This window comes from Cajanus cajan, chromosome 3, assembly GCF_000230855.2.
Source record: "Cajanus cajan strain Asha chromosome 3, NIPB_CcT2T_4, whole genome shotgun sequence".
Classification (NCBI taxonomy): Eukaryota; Viridiplantae; Streptophyta; class Magnoliopsida; order Fabales; family Fabaceae; genus Cajanus; species Cajanus cajan.
In genome coordinates, this window is record NC_138519.1 from 72,653,567 (window position 1) to 72,672,626 (window position 19,060).

Consider the following 19,060-nt stretch of genomic DNA (forward strand, 5'->3'; position numbering starts at 1 on the left):
ACTGCGTCCTGTTTATCAACATCACCTTCCATCTGCAACTTCATTCTAGGGTTAGACTTTAGACTACTGTATTTGCTTATCTTATTTAATTCACTTTTGGATCGTTTAATTCCTTTTCTACATTTGCATAAATGTCAACACTCTAGTAATTATGTTGATTGGAAATTTGAAATTAAAGCTTACAAGTGGATATTTTACTTGATCAATCCCAATGCTTCCCTCTTGTATTTTTCCCCGCGTTTTATACCATTACCTGGCTGATCTGGGAACCACAACTGAGGTGCCACAATGAGATTTCTATGTTGTTGTCATAAATTACGTACATAATGTTGTCTGTTCTTAAATTCAATATGATTTGTAAAATTAACTCGTTTTTCTTTTTCTTTGCCTCTTGATCCTTTATTAACTCTGTTTTCTGGTAGTTGGCATCACTTGTGTGTGTGCTCAAGTTTGTTCTTGTTAAGCAATGGTTCTCAATGTCTTGTATCAGATTTAGCTTCATAGTTAGGAGAGTTCTGTTTCCTCTGTCTCAAGGCAAAGTTCTCAGATTGCTAAACATGTGATGGACTACTGATTTGTTCATCAAAATTGATTTCACCACCCTCGCTTGCATTCTCAAATCAGATTCCCCTCATTCTCCCTCTCTAAGTTCAGAGGCCCCCTCTTTGTCTCACTTGCTTTCTCATCTCTATGATCTAGTTTCTATTCAAAACATGTGATAAAAAATAGCATAGCATCAAATAAACCAGCCATCATAAGATGCTAAAAGGTAAACACAATAGATGTTAACAACATTTCCTGATAGTTGTTAATAACTCTACCAGGGCAGGCATGGACTAGCATAGAAAAGCAAACCAAAATAAGCTGGTAAAATAGTTCAGTTTGAAACCAAACCAGTTTTACTTTTGCCGAAGAGGTTTTCTTTTTGGTGAACCAGTTCAGATCAAGCTTTAAACTGATTTAGGTTGGAAGTAAACCAGTTCAGAACCGGTTTTGAATTTAAAACTGGTTTTTAATATGAATATAACCCAATTAAAATCAGTTTATAACCTGCAAAAACTGGTTTTTCCAAGTGAAAACAACAGGTTCAAAAATAACATCACTTGGCCATTCATGTGCAAAGGGTTATCTATCCACTTTATGCCTAATAAATATAATGCGATTCAGAAGTAAAACAAAGGAAAGAAAAATCTGTTCCGGTGTACCTTTTTGTACATATCACTACTTAAATATTGAATTATAAATTAATGAAACACAACACCCAATTTAATAAAATATATACCATCATTAGTCATACATGGATATGAGATGCCAATGGACTTTTGACTTGCTGATACCTACTTGGAATCAGAAATTTTACTTATTACGTTCACTCTAATTTATGAAAATTTAATAAAATATAATTTAAGTTCCTTTAATTTTTTAATTTAAAAATATTCCTACGGTGTATGAGAAAATTACTGATATGCTCACACGCTCATGGAATACATATATTTATTTTTAAAATATTCCTATGGTGTATGAGAAAATTATCCTACGGGGAATAAGCCAATAACTAATAAGCTACGGTGCACCAACAAATCACTAGATTATATGAATGTAATTCCATTTTATAGTTGGTTTTTAAATTTTTATAGTTTATCTTTGACAGATGAATGATTATATGAATGTAATTCAATTCAACCAAGTTTAAAATGGGGTTTAGTTAAATGCAAATGCTATGTTACTGGAGTGGAGACTAATTGAATGAATTACCAAGTTTCACACATCCTCTTATCTTGTCTGAATCATTTATCTCATTGTATATTGTAATATTATCACTGACTAAATTGTATATGTAATATTATCACGGACTAAATGGGCCTTTTAGTATTTTATTTTTGCTCTTGGTATTTTAACCATTTTTTGTGTGAACTTGCATGCTTGTAGAGAAAATGAACAATGAAGATCAACCTTCACAAGAACCAACCCCACAATCTTTACAACAACCAATTCCATGTCAAGGTTCTACTGGTACTGGTCAAGCATTGATGAATGAACTACTACAAGCACCTTCAGAAGCATCTGATCAAGTAGAGTCAACAACACAAACAGAGAATAGGAGGCTAAAAAGTGTTGTGTGGCAACACTTTGAAAAGATTAGAATTGATGGAAAGGATAAAGCTAAATGTAACTATTGTAACAAATTGCTTGGAGGAGAAGCGAGGAATGGAACAAAGCACTTGCACCACCATTTAGATATATGTGTTTTAAAGAAGGCTTCTACAAGTGGGAAGGGGGGCCAAACAATGTTTTTTTCTAAGGTTTTAGGACGTGGGAAAAAGGAATTGGCATGTGGTAGTTATAATGAAGAAAATGCAAGGAGGGAGCTTGCATTGATGATTATATTGCACGAATATCCACTTTCAATAGTGGACCATATTGGGTTTATACGATTTGTAGCAGCAATTCAACCATTATTTCAACTTCCTTCAAGAAATACAATGAAGAAAGAGATACTCGATATCTATGCAGATGAAAAACAAGTTGTCATGAAGCTGATAGATACAAATGAAGGAAGAGTGGCAATTACATCAGATATGTGGACTGCAAGCAACCAAAAAAAAGGGTATATGGCTATCACAGCTCACTATATTGATGGCAATTGGACCTTACAGAGTATCATTTTGAGGTACAAAGTTTCTTTAATTTATAGCTTTTTTTACTAATTGGTTTTGCATTTTTTTTAATCTTTTTATATGACAATATGATTATATATATAGGTTCATTTATGTTCCTGCACCTCACACAGCTGATAGACTTTGCAATGTATTGATTGATTGTTTGTTGGATTGGAATATTGATACAAAATTATCCACTATTACTTTGGATAATTGTAGCACAAATGATAGCATGGTTGAGAAAATTAAGGATGAGTTGCAGTTAGATAGACTAATTCATAATGGATCTTTGCTTCATATGCGTTGCTCTGCACATATCCTCAATTTGATTGTGAAAGAAGGGTTGGGAGTTGTTAAAGAAGGCGTGGAAAAAATTCGGGAAAGTGTAGCATATTGGACAGCAACACCTAAGAGGGTAGAAAAATTTGAAGAAACAGCTAAACAGTTGCGAATTCCTTTGAACAAAAAATTAACTTTAGATTGTCCAACAAGATGGAATTCCACTTTTAAGATGCTTGATATTGCTTTGTGTTATAAGGATGTATTTTTTCGATTAAAGCAGCGTGAATCTCAATACACTTGTTTGCCAACTGAATCACAATGGGAGTTTGCAAAAGATGTTTGTGGGAGATTGAGAATGTTTAATGATATTACAGAAATAATTTCTGGATCCAAATATCCAACTGCCAACATTTTTTTCCCAAAGATTTGTGAGATCAAACTTGCAATAGATGAATGGGTAAAGTCTCCTAATCAAATCATTCACAATATGGCAGAACAAATGTTAAAGAAATTTGAAAGTTATTGGAGTGCCATTCATGATATCATGGGAGTAGCTTCTGTTTTAGATCCAAGGTACAAAATGGATTTGCTTGAATATTATTTTGATAAATTGTATGACATTGATTGTGATTTGGAAATTAGTAGAATTCGTCAATTGTGTTATGATTTAGTTTCTGAATATCAAGCAAAGAAGAATGATGGGTCTTCTTCTGGGTTTTCATCATTTGAGGAGGGAAATGTTGGTGATAGTGGCATGAGTGATTTTGTAAAGTTCATGGCAAAAAAGAAAAAAGCTAGAACTTCATCTATGAAAACAGAGTTGGATTATTACTTGGAGGAAGATAATTTACCTATTACATCGGATTTTGATATCTTATCATGGTGGAAAACAAATGGGTTAAAGTATCCAATACTTCAAGCAATTGCAAGGGATGTTTTAGCCATTCCAATCACTACTGTAGCTTATGAATCTGCTTTTAGTGCCGGCGGTCAAATATTAAGTCCTAATCGTAGTTGACTTAATCATACTACCGTAGAAGCTTTGATGTATACTAAAAGTTGGCTTTGGAACTCAGACTATCTAGGTAAATTAATAAAAAATAAATTAGCATTAATGGTCAATTAGTAATTTTGTATCAATTCTAATTAATATTCTATATTTGATGTTTGTAGGTGCTAAAGCCACTAAAGAAAAAATTACTTTAATCAGTGAAAGTGAATCTGATGATGAAGGTATATTATATTTTAATATTACAAATTTTCAGTTTCATTTATCACATCTAAAGTTTATTTTTTTTGTATGCAGGTGGATTGCATGCAAGTGGAATTACTGAACATGTGCAAAATTAATAGATGTTGTAAGTGAATTTTAATTTTATTATTCCAATCTAATTTTTCAATTCTAATTTTTAAAATTTTCATTCATAACTCGATTCTAATTTTTTATAAATTGTCTTATGATAGGTGGACTGAAGCTTAATGACATTACTCAACATTTTTCACTTGCAAGATGAATTTCAATTTTTATTTGAGAGATTTCAGTTTATTTTGTTATTTCAACTCAACATTGTGGTTGTTTATTTGTGACATTACTCAACATTTGTGGTTGTTTAATTTGTAAGATTTTAATTATGTGTGGTTATTTATTATGATGTGAAATATTTGTAGTTGTTTAATTATTAACAAGTCTCTTGATTAAAATATGAGATAGACAAACAACCCAATTATCATTGTAATATGACATAAAGATAAGTTAAAAATATTTTTTAAAAATATTTTTTTTTAAAAAAAATTATTATTATTTTTTAAAATTATTTTTTTACGGGTACGGGTACGGGTACGGGTATACCCGATACCCGACGGGGACGGGGATGGGACAAAATTTACATACTCGACGGGTATGGGGACGGGAACGGGTATGGATTTGAGTTGCGGGGACGGGGACGGGTATCATGAAACCCGTACCCGCCCCGCCCCGTTGCCATCCCTAATTGCCTCTACTCCAAAATTTTCTTGTTTCTTTTCCAAATATGACTATTTGATATTCATATCACATAATAAATATTACATATAATAATCTAAAAAAATATTTTTTTATAATATATAATTATTTGACATATAATTACATATAATTTTAATGTTATTTTTTTAAAGAAGATTACACTTTTAAATAATATATAATATATATTATATTTATTATATTAGTAAAAATAATTTTTAGTAATGTCACTATAAAATACGTATTACTACATAACAATTATTGTTGTAATGTATTATGTGTCAGAAGTACAACATGCATTATAAGACCGCATTAAGCACCAATATTAACCATTAAAACACATGCATACATGAAAAAAAAAAAAAAAAAACGGCATTAAATTTAAAGGTTCATTAAAAAGGGAACATATGCGATAAAAGTAACAAAATTAAAGACCTAAGAATGATTAAGTAAAATCTAACTAAAATACTTCCCATTTATCAACAAAATGCAAAGCACCATCATCGCCAAAGTCAATGATTAAGTTATAGTCTCCAAGTAGTCATGGATCAGTTTCAAAATGTGAATGTTCTGTAGCCTAATTTGTATTGGCTGATGATATATGTAATATTCTAAATTTATGATACAACATTCTTAATTTTATAATATATATATATATATATATATATTTAAAATAATATTTCTTTTAAATTTTAGTTACTTTATTTAAAATAAATAAAATTAGTTGTATGATTTTTTTTATAGTTATAATTCACATTTTTAGAATAATATTTTAATCATCATGTATATATAAATATATATATATATATATAAATAATCATATTTAAATACATATATATATATATATATTATCCAATAATATTATAAATATTTATAATATTATAATTATATAAAACTATCTATTATAATGTATATAATAATTGATATATTTTAATAAGTAATTAAATATAATTAAATTAAACAATAAAAGATAAGTGATGTACTGATTACGTGTATGTGTGACGTGTGTGCTGTGAAATGATGAATAGGTGTAGATAATATGAGATGTGTGGTGAGTGGTGTATGTGTACGTGTGCCATGTGTGCAGTGAAATGATGAATAGGTGTAGATAAATATGAATATGAGATGCAGTAGATAAATATGTACAGAGCAATAGATAATAACATATATGTGTAGAGCAATTATTGAATAGCACAGTAGTTGATAATGCAGGTTACGACGCATGATCTTACGTAATCAAGGGGTATTACACCCCTATAAATAGGAGTAACCATTTGAAATATTCGAACACAAACTGAACGTAGAGAAAGAGTGCAAACGGGAACGTAAAGAGAGAAATAGTGAAAACGTAGCAAATTTACTTATTTTATGATAAGGGGGAGGAGAACTTTATCTCTTTAAAATTTTATGTACTACTATGTTTATTTATTTATGTTATTTTTTATATATATTTATTTAGTGAGATGTCCCTAACCTCATTGATTTGCTTAATCTATGATTATTTTTATCCATAATAATTATTAATATGTTCATATTTTATATTATTTAATTATTTTATAATGATTATCATTGTCATTTACTTGATTGATGCTCTTAATATATTTCATTTACGTATATGTTATTTATTTAAAGCTTAAATAATGATAAATACTCCAATTTATTTAGTGTGATTGTTTTTATGATTGACTATAATATAATTTTAATAAAATATCTTTGACTTGTTTTAAAGATAAATATTATTTTATGGCCATAGAAGATAAAATTTGAATTATTTGTAGTTGGAGGTTTGACCTTGGGATTTAAATGAGTAAGGAGTTAAGATTAAAAATTCTTTTGTTGGTTGATATTGTAATGCTCATTTATCCTCACTAGTCATTGCAAGTGTAATTCAAATTTTTATATATTTTTTCTAATATTAACTATTGTTACGCATGCTTTGTGATTATAAATATTTCTTTGAAAATTGTTTTCACTCCTTATATTTCTTGTGTAAAATTTGTATTAATTTATATATATAAAAAAAACAAATATATATATATATATAGATGGATCCGTCCCACATTCTAGGACCTTTTCTCTCAGTGATATCTGCAGTCTTTTCTGGAACTACATGGAGTGTAGATGCGGTAGCAAACGCAGTCACATTTAATGGAGTGGCGGTGTCGAATTTTACCTTCTCTCCAAACCAAGAAGTCCCTACAGTGATCGACGGCCCAATAATAGTCACTTTCTTTTTACCGTCCGCTAACCATATGAATCCAATTGTAAATTTGTTTCAACCACCCATGTAAAAATTATAATAGTAGTAGAAAAAGAAACTATGGTATGTAAATAGGCACGTATTGTAAATATTTTTAATAATATGAAATATATATGTAAAAGTAAGTAACTACGCACATAATGGTAAATATTTTTAGTATGTTATTATGTATAATATTATTACTATACATGTGTTTTCTATCTATAAATATTATATATATATATATATATACACGTATATTATTGAGATTAATAATACGACTAGGCGTTACAATATATACACCTCCTATCTTTTATAAGTACACCTCCAATCTCTTTTTTTTAAAATAAAATTTCTAAAATATCCTTCTAAATAAATTTTTATTTTAAGTTTTATTTTTAAATTTTTTTTATTCACCCCCTTTTTCATCATTCTTCTTTTTCTTTTTTTTTTTTTTTATTTTTCTCATTCTCCTTTTTCATCACTCTAGTCATTCTTTGATGATTTTATTCTTTCTCATTCTTGATTTTTCTTCTTTTACAATCAACATAATCATATTTTATCTTTCTATCTTTTAAATTCTATTTTTCACTTTCTACTCTATTCTTTCTTAAACCCTAATTCTTCAATCAATCTTTATTATTTTATACATTCAATACAAGGTACAAATTAATATATTAAATTACATTTTATATTTATAATTTTTTTAAACTTATTTAACATTACTTATGGACAACAGGATCGTAGACGACGGTGGTGGATGATGAGATAAAGAAACATGTAAGTTAAATTTGTTATATCGAAAAATAAGATTCGAAATTTAATTTTAGCATTCCGGAAAGTACTTTCCGGAATAGTAAAATTATTGTTCTAAAAAGTATTTTTTGGAAGTGTGTTTCTTATATAATTCTGGAAAGAACTTTCCGGAACAGTAACTTTAGTATTCTGGAAAGTACTTTTCGAAATTATGTAACAAAACTTTTCCGGAAAATACTTTCCGGAATAAGAATTTACTATTATGGAAAGTATTTTCTGGAATAAAAACTATTATTCCAGAAAGTAATTTTCAGAACAAAAACTTTACTATTCCAAAAAGTACTTTCCGGAATAAAACCTTCTTATTATTCCTTTTTCGATCATATCCACAACCCTACTTATATATTATTTTCTAAAATACTATATTTTTATTTTTAGCACAATTATTATATTTTTATCTCTCATTATAATTTATTTATTTTATAATTTTATTTTTATTTGCATGTGCACATGAAATACATAGAAGAGAGGTGCAGGGAAGAGGAGTGCGAGGTGTAAATTTAAGAATTATATATATATATGGGAGCATATCAAGTGAAAGGGAATTTATTATGACAGATGAGAGAGTTAAAATATAACTCTTAGATTAATCAAGTGAGAGAAAATTTTGGGTTTAATCAAGTGAGAGAAAATTAATCTAAAGGTTATATTTTAACCCTCTCATCTCTCATAATAAATTTCCTCTTACTTGATATGCTCCATATATATATATATTAAAGAAAAGGTAATTTAGAGATTTTATATATTTTTTTTTTAAAAAGGGGGGTATTTATATGAGAACGGAGGTGTGTTTATCATCATCCATTTGTATTTGGTTGATAAGCCCGATTGCATGAGGCCCAAACCTGTAGAAAGTGGCCCAGCTGTTCAATGAATTTGAATAACTATTATTAGTGATGTTAAATGGGTTGGATTGGTCTAATTTAGTCTAACTTATAACAGATCATATGTTATTTTAGATTAAATTAATTTGACCTATATTGTTTTAGACTACTATTTTTTTTTATTTAACCTAGCCTATATTGGATCATCCAAACATAGGAGTAAATTGGTCTAATTAAAAAAAATACTTTTTAAACAATTAACATACTTAATATTTGCGATAAGAGTTAAAACCAAGGGACAAGCACCAACAACACACAATAAACTGTAAAGTAATAAACAATAATTGAAATGAGAGGGAAAATGTATAACAAAAAAAAATACTTATTAGCTAAATAAATATATTTGAATAGTTTAACAAAAAAAAATATTATAAAGAGAGACGTTTTCTTATATAGTAAAGTGATACCTTGTAATTTCGTGGTTTGAGTTGTGACAGTGAGTTGTTATCGTTATCCCGCAAACATATGAGTGAGTATGGTTGTATCTTCATCTTCTTCGACAAATAAAATATAAATGGTGAGTCATAGGGTTAAGTCATAAGGGGGACAATGAGATTATGAGACCAATAAAACTCTGGCAGTAACTAACTTTAACTCTAAATTTGTAAGCACAACTTTTAAATAAATATAAAAAATTAAAAGACTATTATTGTTGTAACGCCCGATTCTAACGCCCAATTTATATAATAATAATTATATATTTTCTTATATAATATTTTCACAATTATATCGTTAACAATATTTTTTATTTAATAAAGATAAAGGTAAAGAACAATCATATTTTGTGAATTTAATACATGATATATCGTTCTAAAATATTTACAATAATGTATTATTTTACACAATATATTTTTCTTTCACTTTTATTACAATATTTACATTGATAGTGAAAATAAATTTACAAAAATTATAATAGATTCATCAAATAGCCTCCACATTCCAATTCCTTCCAAGGAATACCACAGCTATATCAACTGCAAAATGATCTGGAATCCAAAGTAGATCCATCTATTTTGTAATATATTTAATTTATAAAAACAAAGAAAAGAGAGGAGTAAGAACAATATCCAATAAATACAATAATTCAAAAGAATATACAGAATTATTTATAATCAATATTAAACATATATATATATATATATATAAATATATATACAGATCATATATTAAATTTTCATGATACAATAAAATTTGAATTATACTTGTAGTGACTAGTCAAGATAAATGAGCATCATCACAATACCAACCAACAAAAAGGTATTTCACCTTAACCAACAATAGGATATTTCACCTTCATTTCTTACTCATTTAAATCCCCAAGGTCAAACCTCCAGCTACAAATAATTCAAACTTTATCTTCTATGGCCATAGAACAATATTTATCTTCATAAATATGTGAAGAAATAACAACAAAACGAGTCCAAGATATCACAACTATAACATAGTTGATTATAAATATATTTACAATAAATATATCTATGTAAAAAGAATATATTAAGAATACCAATGATATAAATAAAAATGACAATCATTATAAAATAATGAAACAATATAAAATATGAACACCTTAATAATTATTATAGACAAAAATAATCAAAGGTTAAGCAAATAAATGAGGTTAGGGACACCCACTAAATAAATATACATAAAAAATAACATAAATAAATAAAAATAGTAGTAGATAAAATTTTAAAGAGATAAGGTTCTCCTCCCCCTTACCTGGATAAGTATGAGCTAAAACTTGAGCAGAACCTCCCCCCTCTGGATCCCCTCTTTCTTTCCCTCTCTTTCCCTCTTTCTTTCTCTTTCTCTTTCTCTCTCTCTCTCTCTCTCTCTCTCTCTCTCTCTTCTCTTTCTCTCTCTAAATTTCCACTTCTGGCTGTATGATTTTTCACAGCCCCCTGCCTCCTATTTATAGGCAATCTGACGCACCCGGAACGGCCCGTACTGATTTCGGAACAGCCCGTTCCGGATCCTTCAAACGTGGGCAAAATTTTCAACTGGAACGGCCCGTTCCAAAATCAGAACGGCCTGTTCCCAAAAAGCAGAACGGCCCGTTCTCAATCTCAGCAGAACGGCCCGTTCTCCCTCCGGAACGGCCCGTTCTCCTTGTTGGAACGACCCATTCTGGGCCCGTTCTCAACTTGAAATTTCAGTATATTTTTATTGCTTGGAACGGCCCGTTCCAATTTTGGAACAGCCCGTTCCAAGTTACCCTTTTACCCCTCAAACTTTAATAAAATTGCGAAAATGCCATTAATAATAAAATTACAAAAATACCCTTATTCCTTTATTAAAATTACAAAATGCCATTAATTACAAAAATACCTTTTAAAAAAATTGGAGTGTTACAATTCTCCCCTCCTTTTAGAAATTTCGTCCCCGAAATTTACCTGAAAACAGAAATGGATAAGCTTCTCGCATCTTGCTTTCTAATTCCCATGTAGCACTTTTTACCTTATTGATGCACAAATCTATCAATCTCTCTATCTAATGTTCATAAGTACAAGATGCGCAAACTCGGTAAGTCTATCCATAAGATCAAATTTCTTAAGAATATCATACATAACTACAACTAAGTCCATGGATACAGAATCTTATTTCCAAATTAGGACGTCTAAAGACTGTAAAAATATTAAAGACTCTAGTGTTTCACCTCAAACTTTTGGCATATTATATACTAGTATCCAAATTCCTCTACTTCTCTTTTCTCCTTAGGCCTTGCTTCCGCTGCACAACTCTGATACATTTTAGTATCTCCTAAATGAATACTAAAAGTACTTTTATGTCCTTCTTCTAAGATCATCTTCCTTAATTCGAGATTACTAAGCACATAGATTCTATCTTTGAATCTCAAGACATCATCAACTTTCAAGCGTAAAGGGCTATTTATACCTCTACCAATCTTTTCCACTTAGCTCACTAGAAAAGGATTTAACTCCTGAGTCCTCTAATCACATCTATTAATCTATTAGTCCTTTCAACATACTCAATTCAATGTTCCTAAGGGTGAGCTTATACATCACGCTTAAGTTTCTAAATTCTTCAATCAAATCCAATCCTTAAATAATCAAAAATAATATATCAGTGATCATCATAATCAAGGCATCTGGTTTAACTTTTGTGAGTCTTTCCACAACCTTTCCAAAGATCAAACACTTAAGCATCAGTTCACTAGGTACACATACCAGATCTCTAATTTCACCATTCCATCTACACCCAAGTCAAACTTAAATTTCTAATGTGAGCAAAGATACATCCTTTTAACCATAAGAGGAGATATATACAGAGCTTTCGTACCCAAAGTATCGATTACCACATTGGCTTTTTCCAAATAACAACTAAAATTAAAATCTTAATCATTAACAGTTTTCAACTATCTCTTTGTCTCATATTCAACTCCTTTGGATCAAACAGATGTGTAAGATTCTTATGATCACTAAATATCTCAAACTTAGAATCATACCAGTAATGTCTCCAAAATCTTAAGTGTAAATATTACAATCTCTAATTCAAGGTTATGGGTAAGGTAATTTTTTTTTTCATGAATTTTTTCTTCATACCTAGATACCTAGAAATATAAGCTACTACTTTTCCTTCTTACATCAACGATCCACTCAAACCCGTTTTCGAAGCATCACTATATAACACATAACACTTACTAAAATCCGATAATCTTAACACTAGACAATATTTCCTTAAGAGTTTGAAAACTACCTTCACTTACTATTCCATAAAGGCAACTCTCTCTTTTTGGTGAATCCAGACAAAAGTAATGATATCTTAGAAATTTTCTCAGCAAATCTCCTATATTAATAAGTTAATGCAAGAAAGCTCTTAACCTCACTAATTGACTTAGGTATCTCCCACTTAAATACAATTTCTAGATAGATCTATATCATATCTCCACTAGAAATTACAAGACCTAGAAAATTCACTTTATACAATAAAAATTCATACTTAGATAACTTAGCGTAATGTTGTCTTGGATATATCTTCACCCTTAACTCCAATATGATGATATCAGATCCTAAGGTCAATCTCACTAAACACACAAATATTCATTACTTGATCCCTAAAGTTATCTATCCACATATCAACATACATGCATATCAAATCATATCAAAATACTTACTTTAATCCTTCATATATACCATCCTTAAGCATGTATGAATCAATTACCGTTTACTACGTATGACCTGTACATGAACAACCTTTTTCCCCATAACATCATACAACCTTAAAGAAACTTTTGATCCACAATACAACACCTCAGAATATCAGAATAAAATTGATTTCCTAATAACTCACAAACATCATATGATAACATATATATCCCTTTAACAACTATCAAAGAAAATGATACATAGAAAATTATAATCATCCAAATGATCTCAAACCTATCACCAAAAGAAAGCTAACAGGATAAGCTATCACTCTTATGAAGACTTGAAATTCTAAAATGATCATATACTTAGCTAAAATTTTCAAAAATTGTAATAGATATAATCAGCGCTAACAACTAGACCTTTGTTTACTAAAATAGTCATAACGAAAGTTTTAATCTCCATTGTACCTGATTTTGGTGCCCTTGAAAAGTTAACATCCAAGACTACAACTTTATGAAGATCATAAAATCCAACTCTATCAATATAATACTTGTACTGGCACAACAAAACTGCAGCTAAGACATTCCCTGTATTGATCAGCCAAAAGAGTGCACCAAAGTCTAAAGCCACAAAAATACCTTAAAACACTTTCAAACCATTATTTAAGCTTCTTCCTACAATCCTAAACCAAAATAACTTACATATTTAGCACAAAGAACTTAGAAACTAAAATAAAACCCTTATTCAACCTAACCCATAAAAAATCAATATATAAGCATCAAATATAATAAATCATATAATAAGATTTTAAAAGTAATAAAGGAAATATAAATTGATTCCAGTAAAGGTGGCAGTGCCTCCTAGTTAGGAATAATTTATAACTTCCAAATCATGTAAAATAAAATAACAGAGATGTACACTTGAGCCTTTTATCAAAACATTCAAAACCTTCTTGGATTCATTCGCTAAAACTATAAACTCTACCAAATGAGCACGGTAAACTCATAACTCACGGCCGATTGGATCGACCTGCTCTGATACCACTTAATGTAACGCCCGATTCTAACGCCCAATTTATATAATAATAATTATATATTTTCTTATATAATATTTTCACAATTATATCGTTAACAATATTTTTTTTTAATAAAGATAAAGGTAAAGAACAATCAAATTTTGTAAATTTAATACATGATATATCGTTCTAAAATATTTACAATAATGTATTAATTTACACAATATATTTTTCTTTCACTTTTATTACAATATTTACATTGATAGTGAAAATAAATTTACAAAAATTGTAATAGATTCATCAAATAGCCTCCACTTTCCAATTCCTTCCAAGGAATACCACAGCTATATCAACTGCAAAATGATCTGGAATCCAAAGTAGATCCATCTATTTTGTAATATATTTAATTTATAAAAACAAAGAAAAGAGAGGAGTAAGAACAATATCCAATAAATACAATAATTCAAAAGAATATACAGAATTATTTATAATCAATATTAAACATATATATATATATATAAATATATATACAGATCATATATTAAATTTTCATGATACAATAAAATTTGAATTATACTTGTAGTGACTAGTCAGGATAAATGAGCATCATCACAATACCAACCAACAAAAGGGTATTTCACCTTAACCAACAATAGGATATTTCACCTTCATTTCTTACTCATTTAAATCCCCAAGGTCAAACCTCCAGCTACAAATAATTCAAACTTTATCTTCTATGGCCATAGAACAATATTTATCTTCATAAATATGTGAAGAAATAACAACAAAACGAGTCCAAGATATCACAACTATAACATAGTTGATTATAAATATATTTACAATAAATATATCTATGTAAAAAGAATATATTAAGAATACCAATGATATAAATAAAAATGACAATCATTATAAAATAATGAAACAATATAAAATATGAACACCTTAATAATTATTATAGACAAAAATAATCAAAGGTTAAGCAAATAAATGAGGTTAGGGACACCCCACTAAATAAATATACATAAAAAATAACATAAATAAATAAAAATAGTAGTAGATAAAATTTTAAAGAGATAAGGTTCTCCTCCCCCTTACCTGGATAAGTAGGAGCTAAAACTTGAGCAGAACCTCCCCCCTTTGGATTCCCTATTTCTTTCCCTCTCTTTCCCTCTTTCTTTCTCTTTCTCTTTCTCTCTCTCTCTCTCTCTCTCTCTCTATCTCTCTCTCTCTCTCTCTTTCTCTCTCTAAATTTCCACTTCTGGCTGAATGATTTTTCACAGCCCCCTGCCTCCTATTTATAGGCAATCTGACGCACCCGGAACGACCCGTACTGATTTCGGAACAGCCCATTCCGGATCCTTCAAACGTGGGCAAAATTTTCAACTGGAACGGCCCGTTCCAAAATCAGAACGGCCTGTTCCCAAAAAGCAGAACGGCCCGTTCTCAATCTCAGCAGAACGACCCGTTCTCCCTCCGGAACGGCCCATTCTCCTTGTTGGAACGGCCCGTTCTGGGCCCATTCTCAACTTGAAATTTCAGTATATTTTTATTGCTTGGAACGGCCCATTCCAATTTTGGAACAGCCCGTTCCAAGTTACCCTTTTACCCCTCAAACTTTAATAAAATTGCGAAAATGCCATTAATAATAAAATTACAAAAATACCCTTATTCCTTTATTAAAATTACAAAATGTCATTAATTACAAAAATACCTTTTAAAAAAATTGGAGTGTTACAATTGTTTAATATTATTATATTTTATTATATTATTTTATAACACATTACACATTGATGTTAATTTAGATTATTTTAATTAATAATTTAATAGATCAACCAAACTTAAATTCATTTAGTCTATCAAACTTAATGAATCAGGCCAAAATGGTCTAATTATATTTAAGTCATTATTTTTGAAACTCAATCTAACCTTATTTAATCGATGGAAGAGTCGTTCCTTAGACCTAATTCAATGGAAAACTCTAAATGTTATTGGGCCTGACAACTCTAATTGTTATTGGGTCCGTTTTATTTCTGTAAGGCAGATGATAAACACACCTCCATTCTCGTATAAACACACCCCCTTTTAAAAAAATATATAAAAAATGTCTAAATTACCCTTAAAAAAAATGAAATTCCTAAATTTACACCCCCTTCCCCGCATCCCCCTTCCCCGCCGCAGCCCCCTTCCCCTCACCCCACACCTCCCTTCCCCGCAATATATAATAAATAATAGCAGCAATATATAGATTCAATGTATATGAAAAGTTACTAGAAGTCATGAGAATGGTGATGGTGGTGGTACATGGTTGTGTTCATGGCTTCTCTCTCGTCCTCACCACTGTCCAACCTGGAACTCATTGGAGCGGTGGCGCCGAGGTTGAGATACACCAACCTTGAATCCAAGTTGAGGTTACCAATGTTGTTGTTGTTGTTGCCGCTGCTGCTACTGCTGTTGTGGTCCTCGTTCATAGGTGGAGGGTAGATGGGTGCCACGGAAGAAGGAGCATTGTTGTTGTTGTTGGCATTGCCTTCTTCTCGCGACATCACAAGAGCCGCGGATTGAACAAGCTCTAAGCACAGCCTCAGCTTGTTGGGCTCGATGTGGGACAAACCCGGGATAACTCCCTTGAAGAGGAAATCCAAGGTTAGGGTTCTGAGGATGTCCAAAGGTGTGACCCCATCCACGGTTCTCACATTGGGGTCCGCGTGGTGGTCCAGCAGCACCGCCACCATGTCCGGCGACACCATCTCCGCCGCAATGTGGAGCGGCGTCTTCCCGGCGGGGCCGGAGGGGTGCGGGGAAGGGGGGTGCGGGATGCAGGGAAGGGGGAAGGGTGTGTAAATTTAAGAATTTCATTTTTTTAAGGGTAATTTAGACATTTTATATATTTTTTTTTTTAAAAAGGGGTGTATTTATACAAGAGTGGAGGTGTGTTTATCATATGCCTTTCTGTAATTCGATAAGGGTTATTGGGTCTGTAATTTATTTATGTAATCAGCCCGATAAAGGGTGGATCTTCTTTATGTTTTTACTGTTACAATAAAGGCTTCAAGCCTTACCGTTGATCTCTTGTATTTAAAGGACTCGTACCAAGGACTACAAAGCGTGTGATACAATCTCTCACTCATATGTAGAGGTAACAACAAATCGTGTGATTTTTTATTATTTATTTATTAAACACCCATTTTGATATTTGATTTTGAAAAGTGCTCTCATATTAGTTGGTAAAACTAAAAAATCTATAATATCAAATGAATTCTTAAATTTTATTACGTACTGTTATTTTAATCGACCTTGAATATATATATATATATATATATATATATATATATATATATATATATATATATATTATAGTTACATATGTTTTTAAGCTTTTAACTAATATAATTATAAATTTGTAATTTCAAAACGTATTTCACATCTTTTCGGTTTCAAAAACTAATTTGAAGGTTTTTACTTTTTTTTTTTTAATGTTGCAACCACTCACACAAGATAGATTTATAACAATAAATTATTACATTGTGTATGCATAAAAAATCGTGTTAATGGATTTTTCCGGAAACACATGTTACAAATAAGTAATTGTTGAAATAGCTATGATATTACGTACCAATATAACGAGGACCATGTTCATAAAAAAATGCCTTAATTATCTTTTTAGTTCTATAAATTTGGAGTATATATTTTTTTATTTCTAAATTTAAAATTTGAGTTTTTATTCTTTAAAATAAAAAGTATTATTTTGATCCTTTAAATCCAAAATTTATTTTTTAATTTTATAATTTTAAAAATATTATTTTAACCACTAATATCATAATTGATAGTGACTAATTGAGAGAAAATAAAATAATAATTTATGACATTTTGAAGTTTAAAAATATAAAATTTAAATTTGAAGGATTAAAATAATATTTTTTAAAAAATTAAAGTAGCTAAAAAACACAAATTTTAAACTTAAGAAACTTGCAAAAATGTATTTGGACTTTATGTGTACCTACAAAAATATTCACAAGTGAAATGCGTATTTATCCCCAATTTTGGATTTGGGTACATGGTGAATATATACTCTAAATCTAAAGAGAGTAAAAGATCTTAATCAGGTTTATTAGAAATTAGATGTAGGTTACAGTGGTAATAATTGAACTAGTATAATTAAATCCTTGTGTCATTTCTTTCTATCCTTACACTATATTTGAATTCTTGCTAATATTGACTGAATGCGTTAAATCTCTTATATTTGAATCTTGTATATCATATATATTCAACATATAATTTGTTCTTAACTTTGGAAATCAATCTCAACATTCTATCCTATATAATCTAAATCATCAAACTTCTTTGGAAAGATTTTTTAAAAAGTTTTGAAAATTATAGATCCTAGAAACAAGTTTTTAAAATATCTAATTCACCCCCTTTTTGGATTCTGTTAAGTCTCATTTATACTTCTTTTTAGATAGGAATTATTGAATAATTCCACTCACCTCATGCACTATTGCAATATAATTGTTCTTTTTTTATTCAATTTTGTGCAGATATAACTAACCCAAAAAATTATTTGACAATACCTTGATACACCTCATTTTTTTGTGCAGGTATTGAGTTGAAGAATTGAGGTGGAAGATCTATTGGATTGAAAATTATATGAGCTAAGAAGTAGGAGAAGAGTATCGGCACCGAGCGCGAGACTACCCGCGCCGAACTTGTACAAGACAGAGAGCAACACACTCTGTAACTTAGCATTGTGCCAGGTGCAAGAGTATCCGCGCCGGGCGTGCCTCGAGATAGAGAGCAACTAAATTCCCTGGAAGACATCATGCCAAGCACAAGAGTATCTGTGCCGGGCGTGCCTTGAGACAGAGAACATCTAAACTCTCTAGAAGACCCTGCACCGGGCGCGAAGTATAACGCGCTGGGCGTGTAAACCCTATCCTGACTCACCCAGCTCATATTTGATCAAATCTTCGAGGCTTCTCCCCTCATTCACACATTGGGCGACTTATAGGTGTTGTGGAAGGGATTCTCAGTGCTTGGGACCGTTTGTGTGTGAGTCTTT